The sequence below is a fragment of the Tamandua tetradactyla genome, chromosome 8, assembly GCF_023851605.1.
Source record: "Tamandua tetradactyla isolate mTamTet1 chromosome 8, mTamTet1.pri, whole genome shotgun sequence".
Lineage (NCBI taxonomy): Eukaryota > Metazoa > Chordata > Mammalia > Pilosa > Myrmecophagidae > Tamandua > Tamandua tetradactyla.
In genome coordinates, this window is record NC_135334.1 from 63575508 (window position 1) to 63599112 (window position 23605).

General features: G+C 36.4%; 1 long non-coding RNA gene across 1 annotated transcript; it reads left to right on the top strand.

Moving 5' to 3' along the window:
- Window positions 1–401: 401 nt before the first annotated feature.
- On the top strand, window positions 402–10116 carry LOC143643438 (uncharacterized). The gene is made up of 3 exons (XR_013156283.1): window positions 402–620; window positions 2329–2382; window positions 9807–10116. It is a non-coding gene; the product is annotated as an uncharacterized LOC143643438 (long non-coding RNA).
- Window positions 10117–23605: the final 13489 nt, after the last annotated feature.

The window sequence follows — 23605 nt, forward strand, 5'->3', positions numbered from 1 at the left end:
GCTCTGGCAGCCTCCTGAGTCATTGCATCACAATGCTTCTATGTTCTAATTGTAATCCATCCTGGACCCTTAGCTTTCTAAAAAAAAATGGTTAATGATATTCCCTTATTTCAAATTGTCCAGAGCTCCCATTTCCCATAGGTTAACTTGAGAAATCCTTTGTCTGGCATTCTAGTTTCTCCTTCATCTGGCTCTCTCATCCCTCCTAAGTCTGCCTCCCATTCCTATATTCACACACCATGATAGTAACCCCTGGCTTATTGATTTTCCCCAAATACATTGTTCTATTTCAAGGTTCTGTGTCTGTTTCATATATCATTCTCTTTTCCTAAATTGCCTTTTCCTTTTCTCTCCAAGAAAAAACTCTTCTTAGCTGACAAAACTGAGTTCATTATGACCTCATCTGTCAAAATTCCACCATATCCCTTGGCAACTATTTGCCTTCTCTTCTGTGTCTATGACAAGTCTCCCTATATCTTATTATTTATTGGTCTTAATATTATTGAGAGAAAGTTCTCAACAAGTGATAGTTGTTATCATCAATCTAACATCATATTTGCCACCTCTTCTGAGCATCTAAAGGGTTCTTGGCAACTAGTAATCACTTAGTAGATGCTTGGGTAAGTTGCATCTGCTCACTGAGAACATTCTTTTTGGTGAGAGAAAAAAAAACATTTAAATTCCATTTTTCAAAAGGTACCTTTGAGAAAAGCTTACTGGATGTCATCCTAGAATATAATAATGTTGTGTAAGTGAAAAAGTAGGGCAGATAAATTCAGTTTCTTTGGACTTTGAAGTAAAAAATATGTTTCCTTTTGCATAGGAGACTAAAAATACACATCTCTGCTAACATCCAATAAGATAAAATATGTAGATCCCTGTAAAGCCAAGAATAAAAAATATATATACTGATTGTTTTCTAGGTAGAATTTAGAGTAAATCAATTCTGTTGAAAACAGGATTCAGGATTACTCTTTGCGCAATCATAACTTTACTTTTTTTTCCCCTGTCACAAATTGAAATTTTAAATATGTTCAACAAAATTATGTTTGTGATACTCCTTTAGAAACTGATGTGTTAGTTGTTGGGAGTTTTATTGTTATAATAATATACTGTCATTCTCTGTGATATGTGAAAAGAGCTGTTATAATAGTAACAAAAGAAATGTTATCAAGACTGATTCTGGTTGCATACCAAATCCCTTTTACAATTAATTGAGTTATACAGTTTTTAAGAAATGGATAATTCCAGCTTTAGTAAATATGTCCTTGTCTGAAAATACTTTATGCTTTGAGATCTTTAAACATCATTTTAGCTGATATAATGATGTTTATTATTACCTAATAGTTATAATTTGGAAGACAACTATGATTTTTTTCCTTTTATTTGGTATTCATTGATTCAGAAAGCATTTACTGAATACCTGGAATTGGAGATACAAAAACTAACATTTATTGAGTGCCTAATATCTACGCCGAATGTTATAGGAAACATATAGTTGGGTGTGTGTACGTATGTTATTTCTGACAGTAGTTCTTCAAATATTTTAAACAGTGTTTTGCTCACAACAACAAAAACAAGTGCAAGATCACTGAGTATAGGAAACCGATAGAGTAAGGATCTGAAACCTCCACTCTGCTTTATACTTTGATGAGTAAACCAAAGACTTTGGCTCTGAGAAACTGAAACAAGGGTAAGGGCATTAGAGCAAGTTGGGTAGGAAAATGTTTCTCCTCCTTGAGGAGATGAGGGGGATAATAGAATCCCTGTCCCAGCACATTTATGAATCTAGAAGATGTGTGTGTGCGTGTGCGTGTGCATGTGCGTGTGTGTATGTGTACACCTCCTTAAAGAGATGTGATGTTTTGAGGAAAAGAGGCACTGAGAATAGGGACAGTTTTCTTTGGTGGGAATCCCAGCTTTGCTATTACCAGGTATGAGACCTTAGCCAAGATTTTTAAATTACCTGTGCCTTGATTTTATTGTTACCTTGTCTCATAAAAGTTCTGGAAGGATTAAGTAAGTTAAAACATGCTAGATCCTCAGATTATGGCATGTCCCAAATTAAGTGCCCAATAGATGTGCCTTACGATGTTTAGTATTTCCACCACACAATAGAATTAATTCAGAAGACCAGTTTTACATTTCTGTTAAGATGTTGCTATTGATGTTTCCTTGTGTTCCTTCTGTTCACTTTGCCTTGTTTCCTCAAGTGTAGTAAAACAGGCATGTAAACTAGCCTCAAGTGAAGATTAGTTACATAATTGAAGAGTTCTTGCAAAGATAGAAACTGATTTTTTTTTATTTTAGTTTTATTTTCCTTTACAGCATCCATATAGGCATTTGAGACCAAGATATCATCATCTGAAGACCTAACACTTGGTAATTAACAAGTAGACTTTGAGTCTGCAATTTTATATTCTAATTTTTATTGGGAATCAGAGGGGTAGTGTCAAAGGAGTGTCAGCAAATAATTTCTAGTTGAGAACATCTAGTAATGGAGGATGGCTGTATTTTGTTGGAAATCCTGTTAAGTTTCTGGTGATTAGCAGAATAGAGTTTGTGTCCATGGAGAATTCTGGTTACTAAGCTCATATAGTCAAACCAAATATATAAAATGGGTCTAGGTCAGACAACCAGGAACAGATCATCAGTTTAGTCAGATTTTAAAGGAGTAACTGTTACAAGTTTGACTTCATTTTATGCTAATAAAATAACACTGTTGTCTTTTAATTTAACACAACTCCGTCTGTGATGTTCTTTTTTACTGAGGAAAAATGTTTCCCTTGTATGATAAAAATAATATTGGTTAATACGATTCCAATACTTACCTCCCTCAGCAATTTCTTAAATTAATTCTTAATAAATCATATTAAACGAATTTTGTTTTTTTATTTCACCCTCAATATCCATATCTGTAAATTAATAAGGAATAATACCTACATCAGAGGGTTAAATAATATAACATTTTTTAGTCTTGGCGAATAATTGAAACTTAAGAAATAGTCTTTTTCTCCTTCATTCTGACTTGTTGCTAGACTTGGCATTATATTACGTTGTAGTTTTGAAGGAGAAATAATTTCTAACTAAAAGTCCAGATCCTATGCTAATTAGTTGGTAAGCACTTTTAGAAATGAATAGACGCTTTAGAAATTTTGTGCTCTGAGATAAATGTAGGGTTGAGATTGCCTAACGTTATACTTCAAAGCAAGGGGAGTCATTAGTAAATGATGTCAATTATGAAAAGTAATTTGGCAGAATGGGAAAGAAGAAAAGTGAAATCTGAGTTCTAGTTCTGAAGCTGGGTAGCTTTAACACATGGCTTACTCCCTCTGAAAACAATTACTCTCCTCTGTGAATGAGGGAATTGGAATAACTATCCAAGTGCTGACTACACCAGGACTAAGAATCTGGCATCTGCTTTCATGGTTTCATTTCCATCATTCTTTCTTCATCACGTACTCACCTATAATGAATTCCTGATTCTTTTATTTATTTATTTATTTTTTAAATAGTTAATGCTCCATTATTTAACATTAAGTAGTAATGTAGCTCATATGTGATTGGCATAAAGAAAAAAAAATAGCTGTTAAAAAAAAAAGTGTTTTGTTTGCTTTTCTTCCCTTAAAAAACATAGGGGAAAACCATGGCTGGACAGCTAATTAGGTATCCAGGGTTATATAAGCTCACATGGGTAGTGATTGTAGGGCAACAATAGGCAATTAGTAATCAGTCAAGTTTAGGTATCATTAGAGTTAGTATTAGTTAGGTGGGGAACTAGATTACTATTTTTGATGAAATTTGGAATAATACTTGCCATGTTTTCTGAATACCTAATGAAAGCATTTTAATTATAGGAAATAAAAATGTTAAACAAGAATAAAATAGATATTGTTCTATTCTTGCACTCAGAGGTAGCATCTATTAATATTTCTTATATACCATTCTATATTTTTCTATGTATATATGTACCCATGTATATTTATTTTTGTTTCTTAAATGCTACAAGAATGCAACATACCAGAAATGTGTTAGCTCATATTAAAGGGAATTTATTAAGTTACAATTTTACAGTTCTAAGGCCATAAAAAATGTCCAAACTAAGGCATCCCAGAATGAATACCTTCATTCAAGGAAGGCCTAATGACTGTCCTTTGAGAAGGCGTGTGGCTGGTACCTGCTATTCCCAATTCCATTGTTTCCAGTTTCTTCTCTAAGCATCCATGGGCCTTCACTTAGCTCCTCCAGGACACAACTGTGTGTTCTGGCTTGCTTGGCATCTCATCTGCATCTCCAGTTGTCCATGTTTAGGTGTCTGCTCTCTCTGTCAGCACTCCAAGTATCTCTAAATATCTGTATCTGTGTTGGCTCTCAAATAAATATTTTTTCTCCAAATGTCTCCCTTTGTAAAGGACTCCAGTAAACTAATCAAGCCCCTCCTTGAGTGGGCAAGGTCACATCTCCATCTGATCAAAAGGTCAGACCCACATTTGAGTGGGTTACTCTCCATGGAAACAATGAAATCAAAGGTTTTCACCCTAAAATATTGAGTCAGGATTAAAGGACATGGCTTTTCTGGGATACACAACACTTCAAACCAGCACAAGATTCGCAGACATATTGCTAAAGTTTTATAGGCTGTTTTGCAACCCAAATTATTTTTAACTTTTCAAACAAATAGTCCTTATTATTAAACATTATTTTACTTAGGCAATTGTTTTGGCTATACATTATTATATTGAGCAGATGTATTATAGTTTATTTTGCATAACCCTGTTTTTGCACCATTAGATTGCTTCCAATTATTTTTAATTTGACTGGTAATGCCATAACAAACATCCTTGTGTGTGTGTGTGTGTGTGTGTGTATACATATACAAATACATGCATATACACTTCTGGTTACTTCCTTAAGGTAAAAACAGAACAGACTTGCAGAGTCAAAGAGTTAGCACCTTGCTGAAGGGAGACTTTTTAATAGTGAAATCATTCAAATGCTCACCCATTATAACTAAACAGCAAAATTTTATCCCCATCATCAGTAAATTTTTCTTCCCAACTAACCAAAGAGAACAGAATTGTACACCCCTCAGCTGTTCATGCAATTTGTATAATGAAAGAATATTAGACATTTTGTGGAATATGCAGAAAGAAGTGCAGGTTAAAATGAGCAAGTGTAGAAGATAAATATTTAAAGTTAGAACCATGAAACACAGTTATATAATAACTACAGTAAATTCAGAGGAAGCCTAAATATAAATATACATGAAAAGGATAACCAATTAAAAGGAACTGTCCATCATCCTTAGTAAGAGAACATTTTCCAGGTCTCACAAAGAAGGATCAGCAGCCAAAGACACAGGCACACGTTAGACAACCCTCGGAGTTAGACAGAGATTTCAATTTTATTACTTTTTAAAGTCTGTTTATAAGCTCATCTATAATATAACCAATAAAATCTCACCAACAAAGGCCCTTTAAGTTTACTTAAATTAAGGCTAAATAGGATATAAGGTTTATTTAAAAAGCAAGAAGATTCTAATAAGCATGCAGCTGTGGTACTAAAGCACAGGAAGGGAAGACTTTAAGCATCCTCCAGGGCAGTCAGAGAAGGCAGGGATTATATCATTTCCACTCTGTGGTTGTCACTGTGATGTGCCAGCACTCCCAGACCCCTCCTCCATGAAGAATTTGTTGCCCCAGCTGCTGGGATGCTGTCAGGAAGTGGCCTTCAGCTGTCACGTACTTCAAGGACTGCCTCCACTGCAAAGAGCTACCTCACCCAAGGCCATACCTTTTCCTGAGATAATCCGTATCTCGTGACTGATCAGTGCAAGAGTGTAAAGGCCTGGCTGTCTCAGCCCAGCTTGGGACAAGTCAGAGGGACATTCTGCTCCAGAGCTCTCTGTGGGGGTAGGTGGTGGCTGTCGCTGGCCTCACTGTAGCTTGACTTCTCTCTGCAAATCCTGCTTTTCACCCAGAACTTCCACCGGTGTCGCTCCCATGGGCACAGCTAAATCCACACCAGGCATGCTGAATGCCATCTCAGAGACTGCTTCCCTGAGCCAACTGTGGTGGGCTGTGGGTAGGAAAGGTTATAATAATATTTTTAGGTGCTATAATTGCATCACTGACTGATTGCTTTTGCCTAAAAATGGTCCCCAGAGGGAACTCAAGCCCTTTATTGTAAGCCAGTTGGCTCACAAAATCTGACACACCTACCAATTGTAGCATAGGACCATGTTAGTCTAAATTTTCCCATCACAGTTATATAAAACATGTAAGACTTTAATGATGAACGTCTTCTTTCTTAAGTCAACTGTTTTGCTATTAGCTTTATTACAGATTATTCTTACTGCAAAAAGTAAGCTATATGTTCAAAACAAGACATACAAATAAATTTATGCTTAGAGATCTAATAATTTAAAATTCAAATTGCTGTTGAGACTTTTTCAAGTAGGTGTGATGTCACAATATATATTCTATTCACTTACATGTACTTTTGTAATAGAAATCTTGTGGCTAGTTGTATTCATATAACATTGTTTTCCTCCCCCCACCTCCCCTTCCCATGCATGCACAGTTCTTCCCTTCTCTCTCAAGTCTTCAAATCCATATTTTTACCTTTCCCTGCTATGTGACATTGAGAAAGTTACTTGACTTCTCTGAGCCTTAGTGTCCTTTATGGTACAACAGAGAAAATATTTAATCATGAAAACTGTGATATAAATTTAAATGAGCTAATATATGAAACACACAAAACATGGTGCCTAACACATACTATATGTTTAGCTTTTTTTCCTTTATTCTTTCCTGTGAGAAAGGCCATGAGAAAGACTTTAAGTAATGGAAGACACTGGGGCTGGTTTCAAATGGTGGGTGTGTTGCGGCAGGCAGAAATCTTTCTCTTCATATTTTGATTAACCCTTATCTATCGGACACTTACTGTGTGCTAGGTGTACACCTGTGTAAAGATAAAGTCTCCTGACTCAAAGAGCTTAGTGTCTACTGGGGGAGTTACAGGCAAGAAAAGAGCAATGTCCAAGTGAGGGCAGGTCGGTGGTGTATATATAGGGAGAATGAGATGGTTAGTCCTTTCCTTATTTATAACATTGCTTCTTAAATACAATAACAACAATATTCAGAGAGAGAGCTAGATTGCCACTCTGGGGTAGCATGAAGAAAATGTTAAGTACACATGAGACTCACTTCCAGAACAGGTGTGTATTTCTGGCACTAATACAAAGAAGCTCAACCAGGGAGAATTACAAACTATCTCTGCTCCTTAAGTACATCCCCTACCTAAAACACCTGGCTTTCCAAATCTAATATAGGTCTTTGAATCACTGTTAACAATGGATAAATGATGACTAGAAAGCAAGACCTAAGTGATGTCTTTGATGAAATAGGAATTATTGCAAATTGGGGGAGGAGCATATCTTCAGGAGCTCTTACCCCTCCCCCCCCAAATAATTACAATACGTGTGTCAGAAGCAAAGGTATCTGCCTATTACTTTGGCCTATGTGTCATTCAGGCTTCTCCAGAGAAACAGGACCAGCAGGAGATATATCCATATGTATAAAGAGATTTATTATAAGAAATTGCCTCACATGATTGTGAGGGCCAGCAAATCCATTCTGCAGGATGAGCAGGAGGTTGGGAATTCTGGTAAGAGAACTATTGCAGTCTTGAGTACAAATTAGTTAGACTAGAAACTCAGGAAGGAGTGGGGGGTATAGTCTGGAGGGAGAATTCCTTCTTTTTCTGGAACCTTCAGTTCTTTGCATTTAATGTTTCCAACTGATTGGATCAGACTTACCCATAGACTGAGGGTAATCTCCTTTGCTTAAAGTCAACTGGTTATAGATGGTAATTCCATCTATAAAATACCTCCATAGCAACATCTAGGCCGATGTTAGATCAGACAATTAGGCAACATAATCTAGGGAAGTGGAAACATAAAATTAACTATTACACACGGCTCACTCCAAAAGACTTTGCTGTCAATGAAGCAAATGCCTCAGATGAGCATCATTGATTCAACATATGTTTCTGGGAACTTCTTGAATTTGAAATGTGCAAAACTGCCATTTGCTTACATGCTTCTCTTTTTTTTTTTGGTGGGGGGGTGGACTGAAGAAAGCATGCAGTTATACAGTACAGAACACTGTATCATCTCTATAAGGAAAAAACTTGGACAATTAGCCCTAGTTTATGACAGAATAAAACTCTTTGGTAATAAAAAAGCATGAAAGTGGAATAAGCAAAGGTTTGTTTGATTTATCACCACGAATGAAAGAGAAAAGATATTCAACCAAGAATAAAGAGCAGGGGGCATAGAAGAAATTTTGTCAGAAAACTGGAAATACTACAGTGTATGAAGATGAAACAAAATTGGATGAAGGAAGGAAAGGGGGATGCAAACTCAGAGTATTGAATATGTATTCAGTACTTTCATTCATTCTTCTGCTTACTCATTATAGTATTTTACTGATAAAGCACCTGAGGCTCAGATCGCTTAAGCAGGCTTCCCAATTACCCAGCTAGTAGGATGCAGAGTTGAGATTTTGGCCCAAATCTGCCACGGCGCAAAGACCACTCTTGTTGTTATAGGTCTCAGATTGCTGAAAAATCTCTCCTTGCATACTAAGGAGACTGACAATACGGCTTATGTTGATTGCTGTGAAGCACATCCATTCTATGCTGCAGCATGAGTGGCGGGTGGTTTCTGTTTACCCGAACAGAAGGAGGAAACTCACAAGCCCAGCTAGATGCTTCAATTGAAATGGTTTTTTTTTTAAAGCTCATCTTCCTAGACACAAACCTTCCAATTTTCCCAGATTTCAGTGTGAGAAGACTTCTATAATCTATTCTTTCCTCAGTTCCCAAGGTCTTTGCTTCTACTGTTCGATGCCTCCCCCAAGTACTCCACTGGCCGCCATGCGCTCACACTCATGGATCCCTGCTGTGGCTCTGCATTCTTTCATCACATCATAAAAGACCTGGTCAGATCAACTCCTTCCATGACACTCACGCAGTATACTAAATAGCTCTGCTATTTACTGTAAGCACAGTTGTATGTTTGCGTTTATCTGTGTAATTTTTGGCCAATGCTTGCTTCTCATACATCCACAAGGAAAGGGACTGTATGGTTGTGTTATAATAGTAAACATTGCATCCCCAGGATATAATTTTATTAGAAGCTTGAGTGGATTAATAGTAGTAATCCAATAAATTTTTCTTCCTTTCGTGGAAAACACACTACCTTGGGAAAACTATGTTCCTTTAGTTTCTTTTAGTGACATTGGATAATATTGTGAGATGTTGAAGGGACCCTGAGTTTGATAACATTCAGGGTTTGAATCCTAGCACTGTCACTTAATGTGTGACTTCGTGTAATTTGTTAATTAAATTGAGCCTCTGGTTACTCATTTATTAAAAGTGAGATAAATTCATATCTCATGTGGCTGTTCTGTGGTTTGACGAGATATTGATATATTCTATGTACATAGCAAATATAGGTTCCCTAACTCTTCCCCTCCCATGCCTATGCCTTCATTCTAACAAAAATGCTTGATAGATGTTAAATATGTGCTTTGAAATCTTGATAGTGCTCACTATCACAACTCCTGTCAGATTTTCCTATCTTCATATCCATAAGATTTTATCTCCAACATGAATGCCAATCTTATTCTGAGCTAAGGAGGATGCAAACAATTGATGCATTTTTATTAAACTAAATAATAGCCATAAAACAAAATCAAAACAGGTGTCTGATAAACTTGTTTTTTCTGGTTCTGTTACAGTATCATTCAATTATTTTACTGTTGGGTTTGAAAGAGACTGAAGAATTGAAAGGAGAATTTGGAGACAAGATGCCCCTGCTCATCTTACAACTAGAAAAGGACAATGTGAAAATGTGTCTTAATATAAACGAAAAAAAGTTTAGAGAAAGGGGAAAGAAATTGCCCATATGTTTCTCTTTGTCTCTTAAACTCCATTCAAATGAAGGTGGAAGCTGTCCATGTACCCTCTAACAATCAGTTGTTAAGCACGTATTATGTAGAAGCCATTGTGATCAACAGTAGGGATAAATAAAAAATAAGTTTGTTCTGAGTTATGGTAAAAAATGAATCTACTTTTCCTTAGTACACTTTGGACCTAGAAGAAATTGAGTGTTCAACTTTTACTGAAGAACTAACAAAAAGTGTTAAAGATTGTAGTGAGAATAAAATTCACAAGTTTAGTACTTGCTTTATAATGTTTTTCAAAGTCTGGTGGAAAAACAGATACTTCAGTATCACCTAGAACTTGCTAGAAATGCTAAGCCCTCAGGACTCACCCCAGATACACCAAATCAGAAATTCTGAGAGTGAGACTCTGAAGTCTGTCTTTAACAAGCTCCCTAGGTGATTCTGTTGGATATTAAAATTTGAAACCACTGTTTTATATGGAATAATCTATATGGATCATCTCATTTAAATCTCATCAGCCTTATGAGTCAAATATTATTCTATTTCTGTACTAGTTATCTATTGTTGCCTTGCCTATCACTCCAAAACTTAGTAACTTAAATCAGCAAAAAAACATGTTATTATTAAGTCTTATGATTCTGGCATTTGACTGGGCCCAGTTGAGTTGTTCTTACTCAGGGTATCTTTTTTGGTTGCGGTCAGAGCTTGGCTAGTGCTATAATTGTCTAAGCACTTGTTTATGCCTATGTCTGTGGTCTATTTAGGAAGATTTAAATAGATGGGAGATGGAATATTTGCAGCTGTTAGGGCTCTCTCTGTTTTTGTGTAGTCTTTCCACATGCACTCTCTATCATGGCAACTGCAAAGAAGCCAAGCTTCTTATACGGTAGCTCCAAAATCAAGAGTTTACCTATATAAGATGGATGGATGGATGCAAGAAAGGAAGGAAAAGTAAAAAAGGAGAGAGAAGAAAGAGGAAAGAAAGAAAAGAAGAGAAAGAAAGAAAGGAGAAACTAATCCCCTTTTATGGCCTAACGTTGGAAATTATGCAGTTGACTTTCCTCATTTCTACGATTCAGTCAGTCGCAAAGGGTGTGGTGTGGACTCAGCCTCTCGATGGGGGCATCAGCAAGTATTGGACTGGGAATATGTTTGCACACACTTTTGTAAAATATAATTTGCTACAGTCTCTATTTTTTCTACTGAGAAAACTGAGATGGAGGGGGGAAAGTTAAATAACTTGACCAAGATTTTACAGTTAATAAGTTGTATAATAAAGATTCAAGCTCAGAATTTACATTCTTTCTCAGCATGAAATACTGGTTTACATTCTGTTTATTCTCTGCTAGGTGGGACACTGTATGTGGACTATTTCTCTTTAACTTATGGAGATCCAATGAGGTCTAAACAATTATCTTCCTCATTTTATATATGAGGATACTGAGGCTTAGAAAACATAAATAACTTGCCCAAATTTACGTGCCTAATAATTTGTGGTATGACGATTTGAAACCAAGTGGTTTTATTCTAATGCATATACTCAATCAAAGCATTATATTACTGGTTGCTTTTAATAATTTCTATTATTATCATATATGCATATAGATTTTTTGATGTGTTTCACTTTTAATTTCCTCATTTTTTCATTTCTAGTTTAAAAAAAAGTGATTATTACTATAATAGAAAAAAATGAGGCCTTTTTAAGGAAATATAACCAGAAAGGAATGCAGGCAGCCTCATATTTTTCTCATATATCCGCAGCACCTAAAGAAAGTTGTAGCATACAGAAAGAACTCAAAAAATATTTGAAGTGACTCAAAGTCTTCAGATAAAGGAAATACCTTTGCTCTGAGTCAGATATTACCATCTGCTTTAGAAAATATACAGAGAGATTAATCCAAAGACTTAGTACAAGAAGAAGGTCAGAAAGACGACAAAGACATAGAAAATAGTTAACAAATAATAGAATAGTTAAAGAAATGGGACATGATTTTTCGCTAAAACAAACAAAAAACAGGAAGAAATTAATGGGGCATAAAATTTCTGTCTTTGTGTATGTAAAGTTCGGTGATGGAGAAGACCCTAAGCATATTCTGTGTAACTCTCAAGGGAGAAGAGAGACAGAATTAATGGGTAGATGTTTTATGTAGACCGGGTTCTTCCCAGTACAAAGATCTTTCCAATGATGGGGACTACTTGGCAATGCAGAGGACCCCTAGGATGAACCTGTTTTCTGTGGATGAAAGTATTAGCGAAAAGGCCAGGTGATCAGGTGCTACAAAATTGCAGAAGAGTTTCCCATATTGGGCAAAATATTAAAGGTGATGGTTTGTAAAGTTTATTCTAGTCCTAAGATTCCAGGATCGTTTGGCAATTTATTGAAGACACAGAACAGAAGGACAATTGTAAACACTGACAGGGGGGCATCTTAGGCTCAAGCAAATATTAGACCCAGTAGTTCTCCATGGAAATGTCTACTGAGAAGAAGCAGCCGGAGCTTGTTGGCAGGGCAGCATGAGGCTTCTCTCTCTGAGGGAGCAGTCCTGCAGCAATCCATGCAATAGTTCCCACAGTGGCCCAGGAGCTGTCTTCTTCCCAGATGACATTGATTCTTCAAAGCATCATGTTTTCCAGGTATTATTTTTTTATCCCAGGTTTTAGACAAAGAAATTAAATATTGAGATCGTAAGTAACTTGACAAGGTCATACAAAGTTAGCAAATCGGAGACAGGGTCAGAATTTGAATGTGGTTCTCTCTGATTCTGGAGTCTGAGATCTTAACCATTTGTTTATTTGCTAACTATTTATTGGCTTCTAACTCTTTTCCAAAATCTTTGCTAAGAGCTAGGGATAAAGAATTAAACAAGACACGTGGAGAACCTGTATATGGTATGTAGTAATGACCCATGCTGAATACTTAGAGGTGAAAAGGTCCAAGTACTAAACTATACAGAAGAAGATGCTATTAATGCTTGAGATGCAGTGATTAACTCTGCAGCTAATTAACTTCCGTAATGAAATGCCTTGGACTGAGCAGGATTGGCCCAGAAACTCCTTAGAACTGATCACATAAAAGGGTCAAATGAGACCCGAGTTACCACTGCTTTGAGGTTATTGGACCCCTGCTTCTGTAATTTTGGAAGCTTTTATGTAAATCTTTACTAATACCTCAATAGAAAGAAAAGAATGTAGTAGTCTTCCTCAGTATGTTGTAAGGAATGAGGTTAATTCAATACTATTGGCAACTTTGAGATAAATGAGTTTTATTTAGAGATAGATTGAATGGACATATTAAATCCAATTTCTGTTTGTCATGAACTTGACTGGGTGTCATATAGGTGAATTTGTGTCCCCATTCTCAATCTCGATATAGAAACTGAGTCTTACAGATTTAAAAGGGGCTTCAGGGTACAGTTGCCCAATAAAATACAGGATAAACAGTTCACAGCAGATGCCAGATAAAAGTGAATATTTTTTAGCATAACTATATCCCAAATATTGCATGGGACATCCTTTCACTAAAAATGATTTGTTGTTCATATGAATTTCATATTTAGCTTGGTGTCCTGTATTGTTAATTGCTAAATCTGGCAACCTGACTTCAAGGGTAACTGTGCTTGGCATACTACAAACTTAGCTTTGCAGAACTGGGAACATCTTTGCACTCAGGGAGCTCATTCATCCATTCCTTCACAAATATATATTCACTCAAGGCCTACTGTATGTCAGATAGTATTAGAGATGGACATTTATTTATAAAAGTATAGGTGACTATGATGCAAAGTAGAAAATATTATGAAAGCCAAGATGTCAAAAAATTAAAATGATTACAAAATGGCCAATATTTATAGTGCTCTATCCTCTATGGAGATACCGGGTTGAGCATTTAGATGTGTTTTCTCCCTGAATCTTCATGCCAACTCCTTGAAGTAGGTCCATTTCACATATGGTAGAACTGAGATGTGAGATTGGAGATGTTAAGTCATTTACCACACAGCATGTGACTGGTAAAGGGCAGAGACAGGACTGAGGCTTTGGTTAGCTCATGGGCACAGGCTGAGATATGGCCTCTGCTATCACCAAAGGAAATAAAGCTGGGATAATGCAGTAGGATCACAATAGGATTCCTTTAGAAAGTGCCTCAAACTTATGTTTCTTAGTGCAAGTAGGGAGCGGCCAGAAGAGCAGAATGATTGGTGCAAGTGAAGAGGGTCTTCTTAAGGAAATGCTAAGCCTGAAGAGTAAGGGGTAAGGCGAGAAAGTGGACAGAAAAATGGGTAGAAAGCCAGTCAATGTTAGGTTTTTAAGTCTCCTGTTGAAGAAATCTTTTCTGATTGTCCCATTTCGCTAATTACTGATAATATCTATTTATAGATAACCACAAATTAGGGTCCTTTTTATTTTAATGAGAAGGATCTAGTGTAATCAAATACTTAAATAATTTAGCAAGCTCACCCGATGTGAAGATAATAGCAAATAATAATAACTACAGCAATAATTTGTTAGGACTCGCCATGGGCCGAGAACAATTTTAAGTGCTTTACACATATTGACTTCTGTAGACTGCACAGCAATGCTATGGGTTAGACAAAATTTGACCTCATTTTAAAGCTGAAGAAACTGAGGAGTAGTAATGAATTGAAATTACTTGCTCAAGGATGGCACTTCCATAAGGAAAGTTTAATGCTCTGGCTATCCTTGCGTTTTGGTTTGTTAAAGCTGCAGAAATGCAATACGCCAGAAACGGGTTGGATTTTACAATGAGGATTTATTAACTTACATCTTACAGTCCTTAGGCTATGAAAATGTCCAAGTCAGGGCATCCAGAGGATGATACCTATACTCTGAAGACAGGCTACCAGCATCCAGGACATATCTGTCACATGAGAAGGCAGAAAGCTGGCATCTGCTGGTCTTTTTCTCCAAGGTTACTCTGCTTCCAGCTTCTGGCTTTAGTGCCTTCCTCTCTGAGCTCTTCTGGAACTTTCTCTGTGAGTGTCTCTTAATTTCATCTCTGAGCTTCTGTATTTTATCCTCTTATAAAGGACTCCAGTAAGAGGATTAAGATCCATCTTGAATGAAGAGGGTCACATCTCAATTGAAATAACCTAATCAAAAGTTCCAACCTACAGGAGGTCTGCACCCACAGGAATGGATTACAAGAACATGGCCTTTCCTGGGGTGCAAAGCTGCTTCAGACTACATACCTTGTTTGTCAGCTGATCCACAGAAGTCTGATTATGGCACAGAAACGGCTTGGTGTCATTGTGCAATGTTCAGTAATCCCAGGAGTCTGAAGGTTGAATGTACACAAGTAATTTCAAATAACTTTGTTGATTTAATTCAACTATTTTTTACTGACTGCTGACTCATATAAAAAGTCCCATGGGAAGTCTTGCTGGAATTTTGGGCCCTTGGGAATCTTATGCAGAAGAGATGAGGAGATTAGAATCCCTCACAGGCAGCTGCAGATGAAGTTCTGGCAATATTCAGAGGTTGGGGAGACCAGAGAGGCTATATGTAGGAGGCAGGCCACAAAAAAGCAAGATTTCAGCAAGCAAATCCAAGGAGCTTAAAAAAAATGCTTCACACATAGAGGACTGTGTGAAAATCCAGTCATACATGAGTATGTGTGGTGTGTTAAAGGAAGTAAAGGTAGAGCATGAAAAGTGGTACAAGTGAAGTGTGAGGGTCTAGAATGTGCCAGTAGGTTTGCATGCCTTCATTTAGTTAATTGCCACAGTATACTCAATGAATTATTACTACTTCTATGCCCATTTTACGGAAGAAGAGACTTAGTCAAAGAGACATTGTGTGTTATATCAAAAATTGCAGGATTAATTAATAAGTGGAAAACAATACGCAAACTATGGCTTGTCTTACTGCAAAAAATGTAACTATTTTGCATTCATTTATTCCACGAATATTTATTCAGCACCTCTTGTGTGTTGCAGTGAATAAAACAGTCACAGGTCCTCATGTCATGGTGCTCTTGGTCTCTGACCGACGTTGTCCCTGCCATCTCATTACAACCATTTATTTCATTCTCTTATTTCATATCATTTCATCTAGCACAATCATATGCATTCTAGATTGAGCAAAGAGGGAAGGATTTGCTGAGGCTCCAGCCATAGTAGGGTCCATGGCATAGAGTTAATATAAAATAAATAGTACCACTACTCCAGATTGTGTGGTTGTCAGTCTGATACAATTAACAAATACTAAACTGAAGAGCAAATCAGTAAGTTGCTTGCAGTGGGACTGCCAGAAACAACCCACTGTCCTTGTTTAATGAAAAAGGCCAGACTGATGTCTAGCTGTGCTGTCAGGAGTACATGTCAGCTGTGGGTGATCACATTACAGGAAATGCTGCAGTGATCGAGAAATAAAGAGAGGAAAGCAAGGTAGTACCTAGAACCCAGAGCAAGTTTCAGGGTCAAAGTCAGCCTGTTCTCTAAACACCTGGGCACATTTTTGTTCAACTTGATTTGTATTGTATTTAACTTAGTCGTAGTATGTATACCTTTCAAAAAAACTGTGGACTTGTATTTGTTGAATCTTCCAATCTTCGTATTTGTCCTCTCTCTAAGATGCTCAAGGGGAAGGAGTGGAACCAAGACTGCAGTGGTTCAGAGCACTGCAGGAATTCAGAGCATGAATTCCCTTCAGTAATTTAAAATTATTTCTATAATTTAAGATGTCAGGGAGAAGAATTGAGGCAAGTACTTTCAGGCAGGATTTTAACTTTCAAACTATTTGTGGATTGCAAAGTTTCATCACTTACAAGGCCTTCCTCACAAGAACTTACTGGCTTTAAACTCTTGGATCTCCTCCTCTCGGAGACCCCCTTGCTCGCTTCTTCCCAGCACTCTGTGCTCTCCATAGCCCTCAAATGGACCTCTACCCACGTGCCTCTGGACTTGCCTTTCCCTCTGCCAGGATTCTCTTTCTCCTGACTGCCCTCTCCTCCACACACACGTCTTATAATCATAAGGCCTACTCTGATTGCATTATTTTAAGATCGTAGTTAGAAATTCTGCTCCCTTTCCTTATTGTATTTAACTTATTCATAATCTTTCAAAATACCTTATAAATTATGTATGTGTAGTTACACATAGGTTTTCTAATTTATTATTTTCCTGGATTCCCTACTAGAATATAAACTCCAAAGGGTATTTACGTTCGTTTAAGTTCCCTCTCACTGATGAGTATCAAAGTGTCTAGAAGTAAGCCTGGGAATCTGAAGGAGTAAGTGTTCTTTTAAAGAAGGACAAAATTTCCTCATACCCCCTAACTATACACAGACACTCACATCTTCTTGCATGGTTATTAATATAAGCCTGGTTCCATTTGGAAGTTCTGGCTCTGCTTAAAATGATAGGAAGTTACTTGTAATTTCATGGGAAACTGATCTCATAGGGAAGATCTGGTTTATCAGGTCCTATAGAATTAATTAGGTATTAGTGAAGTAAATACGCTTTTCCTTTAGGAGAGGTGTGTTTTGTTTTATTTATTTATTTATTTTTGGAGAGAGAGTGCCATCAATTGGGAAGCATTGCCTGAGGGATCATATTATCTAGTATAAGAATTCTTGTTTGTAAAAGTAGAGATGGACAAGAATGAGCCCGGGGTGGGGGTGGGCCAGCACGGATATCCAGTCTTCCTTTTTATTTTGAAGCCTTTCAATATAATTTGAAATTACATACTGTTTAGAAATGGAAAGTAGTGAATTCACTTTGAATAATAATCTACTGAAAATATCTAGCCTTAAATGAAATTATTAGAATTGATCAAAGAATTATGTGTTTTCAAAAGCAAGTTCTTAAAATAACTGATAAAATAGAGAATCATTGTTAACTCTGATTTTGGGGAAAGAGGGAAAGATGATAAAATAAAATTAGAAGTAAAAAAAAGTTAGAAGTAAGAAAGGTTCACAACTATAAAATTAGAGAAAATTTAAATAATTAAAAAACTTCAATGTATCTAAAAATAGAAGTGATAGGGTTCTTATTATAATATTGTTTGTAATAGTGATAATTATAAATAACCTTAATAATCATCAGTTAGAGAGCAATTAAATAGCTCTTGGTATTCATTTTATGAAAAACTATACAAGGGCAGAGTGTTAAATTTATATATGCATAATGTAGATTGCATAGTATATAATATTGTTTTATATGTAATAAGTATTTTAGGTGTATTATTTGATATTACATATATATAAGATGACAACAATCCCGAAGACATATTAAGTGGAAGAAGAAAGTAACAGAATAACATGTCTCCACTTATAGAAAACAATAAAGAAAATGTAAAGAAAAGAAAAATTAAACCCCAGTAAATAAAAGCTATATGTTGTATATATTTTAATCTAGAAAGATGTAGAGAAAACTCTTAATTTTATTTCTTCTCGAAGAGAGGGATGACTGGCAAGTCTAGAAGGCAGCCTTTTGCTCATCTCTAGTTCTATATTGTTTACATTTCCAATGAGATTGTATTTAAATATAACTTGTATAATATAAACATATATAAATACTTTTATCTCTGTAGGGGGGCTATAATTATCAGAAGTTTAATTCTAGAGCCAGCATATTTTTCAGATAAACAAATGCAGATTCAGATCAAGAGATTTTTTTTTTTGCAGGTAATTTATTTCTTTGTGCATTTCAGATCACCTAATCACTGCTCAATCACTGCCATCATTAGCTACTGTGCTTTAAACAAAAGCCAAAATCACTTACACTCCTGTCTGTTAGGCTTCCTCTTACGTTTTGCTATTAGCAGTATCAACTTTGAGGATGATGATAATGATGATGTTAAATCCATAGAGTTTTGCAGAATGCATCTCAAGTGGTTTGGAGTTGATTCTGTATGGAATCAATAACATTTTTTAATAGAGGAGTAATATGATTAGATGTAGAGCTTATAAACTGGTCTCCTTACAGAGTGGAAGTTGGACTGCCTTGGGGCAGACTGGAGGAGGATAGACCAGTTAGGACAATGCATCTCCCTAGAGTGCACATCAGAATCAGTTGGAGTATGGTTAAAATACTGATGACTGAGTCCGACCCCCAGGACTTAGAATTTCTGAGAGAGATGAGGAACAAAGTCTTTCTCTACATGTGTGTGTATGAGCACGCATGTAATATAAATGTTGGTGTGTATGTATGTGTGTGTGTATTTCCTTAAGGTCTCCAGAAGATTCTGAAAGCCAGAGGTGGGAATCTCTGAGCAACAATCTCTTACAGTAATCCAAGTAATTTTGGGAGAGCTCAGGAATGGAAGGGAAGGGGCAGAATGGGTAATTTATAATGGAGAGATTCTGTTAGGAGATTAAGTTGCCAGCCTGCTACAATAAATTGGTTTAACCAACAGACATTTATTATTTCACTGTCTCCGAGACTAGAAAGCTTGCATCCTCCAAGGGTTGGTAGTGTTCTGGTGCTGGCTGACATCAGTCCTTAGGGTCTCTTGGATTTCCTATCACATGGTGATGTCTTCTTCTTCCTGCTCTGGGTTCCCACTGAGTTCCTGCTTCTCCCTTTGGTCTTCTGTATATAAAGCCTCCACTGTGATTCAGTTCATTACAGATAACTAAAAATAAAATCTTTAAAAGGTTCTACTTAACATGCGTTTACACACATGGGTATGGAGAGATTGCAGAGTAGGAGGCTCCAGGAATCAATTCCTCCAACCAAAACAACTATTAAGTCTGAAGGAATGGTTTGAATCAACTACTGTGAAATTCTGGAGTCTAGTGAAATACTGTGTGTAACCAGGGAGGCATTGGAGGAAGAGGCTGGTAAATTGTGATAAACCAGTGAGTTTCACCCTCCCTGAAATGGCTACCTTCCCCCTCCCCCCAACTTATGGTAGGCAGCAGTGGAGAGTAGGATTTGGGTTCCTGCTGAATTTGCTGGTGCCGAAGCAAAACATAAAAATCTAGTCCTCTAAACCCTGGTGGGGGGAATGGGGGAGGTTTCTCTTCTCAGTATTTTTGATCAGCTACTTCAGATGACTGGGTGTCTGGCTTTGAGGGTGGCCATCAAATTCTTCTTGAGCAAATGTGGCAAAGGAATGTTAGAGACATTGACCGTCCTTAAAACTACAGAAAACAGGTGAAGTGTTGCATTAACTGTGCAAGTGATGAATTAAGAAAATGCAGTTCAAAAGCCATGAAAGAGCCTTCTGGACCCCCACTCCCACCCCTCACAATGCAGGATGGAGTCAGCTTTGCGTCCTCATTGTTCACAGGAAACACAATGGCTCCTGTGTGTATACTGAGTTGCACTTCTGTAAGTGCCAATCTACTGAGTAGAAGTCAAAGAGACAGAGCCAGAAGCAGGTCGTAGGTTCATGGTCCCAGGATTTGCCCTGAGGGCAGAGCAGCTGCCTATGGATAACTGGCAAGTCTAAGAAACAATTAAATTGAAAAAGCCTGGGCAAAGAATTACCTGCATTAAGTCACTAAAAAGTGCTCCCAGTATGTGAAGGACTGTTTCAAAGGGAGTAGAGAGGGCATTCACGTTAGCTTCTATAAACTATAGAAGGGAAATTCCTAAAGCCTCTAGAAAGCACAAGCCTGAGAAAAGAAGCAGAGTCTGCAGCTCCAACTCCACAGGCTTACATATGACAGAGATGACCCTTCAGTTCTCATTTGCTTTGGGTTGATTTTCTTGATTGCAGAGGGGGTTGGCCATGCTAAGCTCTGAAGGAGACCACCAGTCAGTGCAGAGCTCATTTGCAAAGAGAGTGAAAGTTTGACTTGATTTGTTTTGATTAGCTTCTGGCATTCAAGAAATCTCTGTCATATCACAGTTGGATACAAACTTAAAATTTGGACAGCTCAGGGACTAATTTAAAATTAACACTTTAAAATATTAAAAGGAAAAGTGTACAGCAGAATACTATAAGACAAAGAAACGGTAAATGATGGTCCCTCCAAAAGAACAAGATAAAAATCCAGAAACCATCAAAAAAAAAAAAGGACCAGAATCTGTATTTACCAGCCACAGACTTAAAAAATGAATATCTAATATGTTCAAGAAGATAGAATTAAGAAGTAAAGCTAAAGGGCATGAGGAAAAAAATAAAAAATATGAGAGTCTCTCCAGAGAAATAGTGGAGTTGAATTGAAGAACACCATAGCTGAAATGAAAAATTCCCTAGACAGTGTCACCAGTATATTGGAGGAGGCAGAAGAAAGAATCAGTGATCTCTAAGTCAAGATAGCTGACATGAAACAGACTGAGGTACAGAAATCAAAAAATAATAAAAAACAATGGAATCTAGCAGAATTTGGGGACACCATCAACAATGCTAATATATGCATTGTGGGGACCCACAAGAGGAAGAGCAGGACAGAGGGGATATTTAAAAATATAATAGCAGAAATGTCACAAATGTAATGAAAGATAAGAATATGCACATTCAAGAGTGCCAACAAATCCCAAACAGAATAAACTCAAATAGAACCATACACAGACATATAGTATTCAGATTTCCAATGCTAAGGACAAGAAGAGTTTTCTTAAAGCTTCAAGAGAAAAGCAATGAGTTATGTACAGGGAATCCCAATAAGACTAAATGCTGATTATTCATCAGAAAACATGGAGGCAAGAAGGTAGTGATGGGAAATACTTAATGTGATAAAAGAAATCAGTCACCAACCAAGAATTTTCTTTCTTATTTATTTTTTTTAACTTTTTCTTTTTTATTGTGAAATATAAATTCCCACTTAGTTATAGAACAGATTTTAAAGTTTGGTATGGGTTGCAATTCAATGATTTTTTGCTTTTTCTTCTACATGTCTAAGACATTGGAGACCAACAGAAATATTGATATAATGATTCAGTAGTCATATTCATTTGTAAAATCCTATCTTCTCTGTTATACTCCTTCTCTTTAAATAGCATATATACATAAAAGCAATGAATGTCAAAGTACATTGTAACAGCTAGTTGTAGAACAGATTTCAGAGTTTGGTATGGGTTAAGTGTTGGAGGGATGAAGAACAATGTGTATATATATATATATATATGCTATTAATGATAAGTTCTTATAGAATGAAATATGATTTTTACAGACTTAGCATGTTAAATTTTAACCCAATGGCAACAACAAATAAATAACATGAAAAATATATTCAGAAAGAAAGGAGAAGGGAGTCAAAATGGTACAATGTGAACAACACATAAAATGGAAGTAGGCATTAGCAGAAGAATTGAGGGTCAAAAATGGTACTAGGCTTGCAAAGACAAAATGGCAATATGTCAAAACAAAGAACTGCATTAGCAATAGTTACTTTAAATGTAAATGGATTAAACTGTCCAGTAAAAAGGTAGAGATTTGCAGAGTGGACAATAAAGCATGGCCCACCTTTTTGCTACTTACAAGAGACTCACCATAAATTAAAGGTTAAGTAGCTGGAAAGTGAGTAGAAGGGAAAAAAACATCATGCAAGCAATAACCAAAAGAGAGCTGGGATAGCCGCACCAATATTAGACCTAGAGTAAAAAAAATGTTACAAGTGACAAAGCGAGTCATTATATACTCATAAAGGAGGAAATTCAGTAAGAAGATGTAACAGCTATAAATATATAAGAACATAAGAGCAGAGCCTGAAATACATGATGCAAATACTGACAAATTTGAAGGAGGAAATAGATGGTTCTACCCTAATAGTAGGAGATTTCAAGACACCACTTTCAATAATTTTTAGAAAATCTAAACAGAAGATACCACTTCCATTAGTGTATAGAACCTCTAGACAGAAGATCTATAAGGAAATGGAAGACTAGAATGATATCCTGAATTATCTAGACCTAACAAACATACATAGGACACTATACCTAATAGAAGAAGAACGTACATTATTCTAGAGTGTACATTCATCATTCTCCAGGGTAGACCAGATGTTAGGTCATAAAACAAGTCTCAATAAATTCAAATAAATTGAAATCATCTAAAGTATCTTCTCTGACCTCAGTGGAATGAAGCTAGAAATCAATACAGAGGAAGAAATAGAAAATTCAGAAATATGTGGAAATCAAACAGTGCATTCTTAAGCAACTAATGGTTCAAAGAAGAAATCACAAGGGAAACTAAGAAATATCTTTGGTAAGTGAAAATTAAGACACAACATATCAGAACTTACCAGCTTCAGTAAAGACAAGGCCATGAGGGAATTTTTTATATTTCAAAATGATTAGATTATAAAAGAGGAAAGATCTCAAATCAGAGACCTAACATCAAAACTGGAGGATCTAGAAAAAGAAGAGGGAACTAAATCCAAAGTGAGCAGAAGAAAGGAAATAACAGAGATTAGAGAAGAGACAAATGAAATAGAAAACAAACAAAAACAATAGGGAGAATCAACAAAGATAAATTAACTATAGTTAATTGGACAATTTTGAAAATGTTCTTTCATGGATTGTAACAAGCATACTGCATTATGCAAAGTGTTCATAATAGGGTAGTATATGGGAACTCTGTATTTTGTGCACAATTTTCATGTCAACCAACAACTTCCTTAAAAAATTTTTAATGAAAAAAGCCTAAATTTGGGGTACATAATTCAGTCTTTCATAAAGAGTCTGCTTGGAAAGATAAACCTATTTTTTTTTAACATT